A 6003-nucleotide genomic window follows, 5' to 3' on the forward strand; every position below is an offset into this window, starting at 1 on the left:
AGAAGGAAATGCAGACAGCAAACATTAGACCATATTTCAGAAGCCTAAAAACTGACAAACTAAAGAAGCCCTAAAATGTATTTATACCATTTTTACTTTGTCGAAAACAAGGCTGACACAAGAATTCATACTAAAGCATTCTTCCCATTGAAATCCAAGCCTGATGAATTCAGCATGTGGGTTAACCCCAATTAGACCCTGATTTTGTAAGGAAATCAAACTCTGTACCATCAACAGCAACAGAAACACAGTCATGAAAAAAATGGCATACAAAATGGGAAAGGACTGGCCCCATAGCTTATCTTTTACATAATGGAACTGGATCCCACATGCAATTTGAGTCTCTGCTCCAGTGCCTTAAAAACACGCTGGATGCATGTGTGCACATGTGTGCCCAAAGTCCAGACAAGCTAACAAGCTAGAGAAATGGAGAAGGGATTGTGGTATGACCACACCCCGTTCAGGGATGCTTTCTCCCTCTGCCTCTCTCTGGCAAGTATATGTGTCCTCTGAAAATTAAACAAAAAAAAAAAAAAAAGAAAAATGAGAAAATTAGAGGTCCAGAGAGATTTAATGACATCTCTAAATAGCTAGTAAGTGTCAGGCCTGGTCCTAGAACCCAAGACTATCTCACTCCAGAACTCATGCTCTTAGATGCTACTCAAATAATAGTGAAATAAATTAAAGTGCTTCTTATGGAATCATTTTACCTTCTTGAGATATTACTAGTTAGCATTCCCATTTGTTTTTTAAGAGAAGGTGAGTAAGGCTCATGAATTTTGTTAGTTTTATGTTGCTGTGTGACAAATTACTACAAACTTAGTGGCTTAAACTAATATTCATTATCTCACAGGTTTCATTGATCAGGAATCTGGCAACAGCTTATCTGGGTCCTCTGCTCAAGGTTTTCCAAGGCTGCAATCAAGGCATCAGGCAGAGCTGGGACCTACAGTTAGAGGTCCTCTTTCAAATTCACATGGTAATTGGCAGAATTAATGTTCTTGCAGCAGTACAACTCACAGAAGCTTCTTCAATGTTAAGAGAAAGGAGAACGACTTTGCTAGGTCTCTTCTTTCAGGAAAGTCCTAGTGGGCTCGCTTATTAGGTCAAGATAACTGTCTTAGTCTGTTTTTGCCTTGCTAACAGAAATACTTGAGACTGGGTGATATATGAAGTAATAGAGGTTTATTTGCAAAAGTTACAATTCTGGTGACTGGAAAGTCTGAGGGCATCACAAATGGCAGAAGGCAGAAGTTTTTACAGAGCAGAGTGTGATCTGTATCCATGAGTTTCTCTTTTTATGGTTTCATTCCCTCTGCTTATAAATCTACCAGAATCCAATCATGGGGTCCCCACCCTGGCACACCATTAAGGTATTAAAGTCTCGCTTACCTACTTTTACAATATAATCGAGTCCTAATACCTAAATTTCGGCCGAGCATCCAAATTATAGAGACCATCAAAGACAATCTTTCTTTTAATTATCTAGAAGTTGGGACCAGCAGTTGGTTTATGGACTCCCATGTAGTCAACTGTGGTTCGAGTCTCTGACCTGGTGGCTTAAACTCACGCCGAGTGGGTGTGCGTGTGTGCCCAAGATCCGAAGAGGAGAATGGAGGAGAAGGGATTGCGGTGTGGCCATCCCCACTGGGAGGTGATTTCTCTCTTTCTGTCTCTCTCTGTCTTTCTGGGGAGTGCATGTGCCCTATAGCAAAAACCTCTCCAAAAAAGAAAAAAATTAGCGGAAAGGTAACTGATTAGAGAAACTCATTTACCTCTGCAAAGTACTACTGCTTTTGTCATATTCTCTTTGTTAGTAGCAAGTAACAGGTTCCACTTATAGCCAGAAGGAGAGGCTTACATAAGTGTATAGACCCCAGAGTGTGGGGTTTACAGGGCCTATCTTAAAATTTTCCCCATCATAAAGCTTAATCAACTTTGCTAATTGATGTTTTCTATGTTTCTATCAGAGGCACCCAAATTATTTAAGCACTGAAGTCATAATTGCAAATAGTGTTCTTAGTAGATGATAAAATCAATAGCTGTGTATTTGATGTTATTTAGCAATTTAAAACATAAAGTTCCATGAACTACCTGTGAGAGAGATGTTCCAAGACCCCCAATGGATGTCTAAGACTGGCTTTCTCTCACAGATAAGGGGAGAGCACAGTATTACATGTATTATTTAAATAATAGTGAAATAAATTAAAGTGCTAGTACTTAACTCTATACACACTATCTTTTTTTTCCTATTCACACATATAAAGTGATAAAGTTTAATTTGCAAATTAAGCACAGTGAGAGATTAACAGCAATAACATAATAAAATAGAACATTTATGACACTATGCTGTAACTAAAGTTACTCTTCCTCTAAAAATATCTTATTGTACTGTACACACTCATTTTCAGACTGTGGTTGATCATGAATAACTGAAGCCTCACAAGACAGAACCACAGACAAGTAGAGGAGGGGTTACTATACTACTACCTTTCTCAATTGCTAAGAAGATCAAACTCAATTCAGTAAAGTATGTGAAAATCCCTCACAACAGTAAGCACCAAGTAGGTGCTTAGATGATTGTGGCCATGTAGGGAGGAGCAGAGAGGCTGTCCTGCTTCCAGAGTCCTCCCAGGCCTCTGGAAAGACCTATCGTGCAAACCCTCATCCACTGCATCTTCCAACCTGGAAGCCCAAGGGGAGTTTATTATGCTGAATTCAGGGGCTGTTTGGGGAATTGATTGAAAAAAAAAAAAAGATCTAAAACACTTTGGAAAAACATATGCTAAAATGAGAAATGTGAAACTACATCATCCCTTTGAAGGTAAAGTATAAGACATATGTTAGTTACAGTGTCAGACAATTTGAATGTTAAAAAGCGTGTTTTGTTTCTTAGTCATGAGTTAACTTCTTTAAAGTGACTAGGTAGATAATAAAGTCCCTTTTGTTTGCATAATAAAAGCTATCATTTACGGAGGAGCATCCAAATTATAGAGACCATCAAAGACAATCTTTCTTTTAATTATCTAGAAGTTGGGACCAGCAGTTGGTTTATGGACTCCCATGTAGTCAACTGTGGTTCGAGTCTCTGACCTGGTGGCTTAAACTCACGCCGAGTGGGTGTGCGTGTGTGCCCAAGATCCGAAGAGGAGAATGGAGGAGAAGGGATTGCGGTGTGGCCATCCCCACTGGGAGGTGATTTCTCTCTTTCTGTCTCTCTCTGTCTTTCTGGGGAGTGCATGTGCCCTATAGCAAAAACCTCTCCAAAAAAGAAAAAAATTAGCGGAAAGGTAACTGATTAGAGAAACTCATTTACCTCTGCAAAGTACTACTGCTTTTGTCATATTCTCTTTGTTAGTAGCAAGTAACAGGTTCCACTTATAGCCAGAAGGAGAGGCTTACATAAGTGTATAGACCCCAGAGTGTGGGGTTTACAGGGCCTATCTTAAAATTTTCCCCATCATAAAGCTTAATCAACTTTGCTAATTGATGTTTTCTATGTTTCTATCAGAGGCACCCAAATTATTTAAGCACTGAAGTCATAATTGCAAATAGTGTTCTTAGTAGATGATAAAATCAATAGCTGTGTATTTGATGTTATTTAGCAATTTAAAACATAAAGTTCCATGAACTACCTGTGAGAGAGATGTTCCAAGACCCCCAATGGATGTCTAAGACTGGCTTTCTCTCACAGATAAGGGGAGAGCACAGTATTACATGTATTATTTAAATAATAGTGAAATAAATTAAAGTGCTAGTACTTAACTCTATACACACTATCTTTTTTTTCCTATTCATACATATAAAGTGATAAAGTTTAATTTGCAAATTAAGCACAGTGAGAGATTAACAGCAATAACATAATAAAATAGAACATTTATGACACTATGCTGTAACTAAAGTTACTCTTCCTCTAAAAATATCTTATTGTACTGTACACACTCATTTTCAGACTGTGGTTGATCATGAATAACTGAAGCCTCACAAGACAGAACCACAGACAAGTAGAGGAGGGGTTACTATACTACTACCTTTCTCAATTGCTAAGAAGATCAAACTCAATTCAGTAAAGTATGTGAAAATCCCTCACAACAGTAAGCACCAAGTAGGTGCTTAGATGATTGTGGCCATGTAGGGAGGAGCAGAGAGGCTGTCCTGCTTCCAGAGTCCTCCCAGGCCTCTGGAAAGACCTATCGTGCAAACCCTCATCCACTGCATCTTCCAACCTGGAAGCCCAAGGGGAGTTTATTATGCTGAATTCAGGGGCTGTTTGGGGAATTGATTGAAAAAAAAAAAAAGATCTAAAACACTTTGGAAAAACATATGCTAAAATGAGAAATGTGAAACTACATCATCCCTTTGAAGGTAAAGTATAAGACATATGTTAGTTACAGTGTCAGACAATTTGAATGTTAAAAAGCGTGTTTTGTTTCTTAGTCATGAGTTAACTTCTTTAAAGTGACTAGGTAGATAATAAAGTCCCTTTTGTTTGCATAATAAAAGCTATCATTTAATCTGCTCTCTGTGTGTGTGTGTGTGTGTGTGTGTGTGTGTGTTGGCGAAGAGTAGCAGAATGACTCTCAGGCCTTCATTTATTCCTATATATGCTCTCCTTTTTCCTCTTACTTTTCGCCTCTTATATGCATGGCTACTTCCCAGCCTTCTGTTACTTGATTATTCCAAAGCAGATGTGCAAAAGGAGCGAGCGGTGTGAATGAATGCCTCAATTAATAATAAGAATGTGTGTGGAAACATGTTATACTCTGTGTATTAGGTATCCTGTCACTTTAACTACAGAGGAGAGAGAACTGTAGTAGAAGACACAGGCCATGAACGAAGCCCAGTTAGTAGTTTTTTAAAAAAATAATTATTTATTTAGCTTTATTTGGTTATTATTATTCTTCAATTTGGCCAGAGAGAGACAAAGAGAGAGGGAGAGCAAAAAAGGAAGCTATCAGTTCCAGGACTCAAACTGTGGTCAGCCATGTGGGAGTCCGGCACCTTAATCACCATGCCACCTGCCAACCCCAGTAAATGTTTATTCATGAATAAATGCTAATAAAATCAAATTTAGTATGAAGAACTTTTTTTGGGGGGGAGAGGTTTTCGCTATAGGGCGCATGTGCTCGCCAGACAGACAGAGAGAGACATAGAGACAGAAAGCAAGAAATCACCCCCCCCAGGGGGGATGGTCACGCTGCAATCCCTTCTCCTCCATTCTCCTCTTGGGATCTTGGGCACGCACGCACATGCGCCCGGCATGAGTTTTAAGCCACCGGGTCCGGGACGCGAACCACGGTCGACTACATGGGAGTCCAGTGACATAGCAATCACGCTAACTGCTGGTTCCCAGTACGAAGAACTTTTGTCAGAAGAATTTTGAAAGAGTTTCAGCTAAATTTAGTCAGAAGAGTTTTGAAGGAGTTTTGGCTAAATTCAAAAACAAATTATTAACAATTACCATCACTATTTCTAAAGTCTTTCTACACTGTGTAGTGCAGAGCTGGATACTGTCGTGCCACATAAAACAATGACACTTTTCACTAATCCTGGCTTGTATCATTGCTGGTGCCAGCCTGGCTTATACCAGTCAAATGTAAAGGCCTGACCCAAATACTCACAGCTCTGGTGATGGGAAAACTCAGTTATATGGAGTTGTGGCATGTTCTCGTAGTGAACCTGCAGTGCTTGATGGCTAGTCATAACCCACGAAAGCTCCGCCAGTGTTCGGGTACTGAGCTCCATAGTGCAGAGTCATAGGCACACTGTTCAGTTTTAGATATGAGGACATTGAAGTTAAGGAGCTGGTACAGCTAGGACATAAACCTTAGGTATTCTGAACATAAAAGTTAATATCTCCTCTATAGAATTACATAAAATAACATCATCTTTAATCATTTCTCACCCATACATTTTTTTTTTGGAGAGATTTTTGCTATAGGGTGCGTGCGCTCGCCAGACAGACAGAGAGAGACAGAGAGACAGAAAGCGAGAAATCACCCC

General features: G+C 39.4%; 1 pseudogene; it reads right to left on the reverse strand.

Annotated features, from left to right (window-relative positions):
* LOC102469948 (zinc finger Ran-binding domain-containing protein 2-like) overlaps window positions 1-5745 on the reverse strand; it is a 28135-nt pseudogene extending 22390 nt beyond the window's left edge.
* Between the last annotated feature and the right edge of the window lie 258 nt (window positions 5746-6003).

Source organism: Tupaia chinensis, unplaced genomic scaffold (assembly GCF_000334495.1).
Source record: "Tupaia chinensis unplaced genomic scaffold, TupChi_1.0 Scaffold000706_1, whole genome shotgun sequence".
Classification (NCBI taxonomy): Eukaryota; Metazoa; Chordata; class Mammalia; order Scandentia; family Tupaiidae; genus Tupaia; species Tupaia belangeri.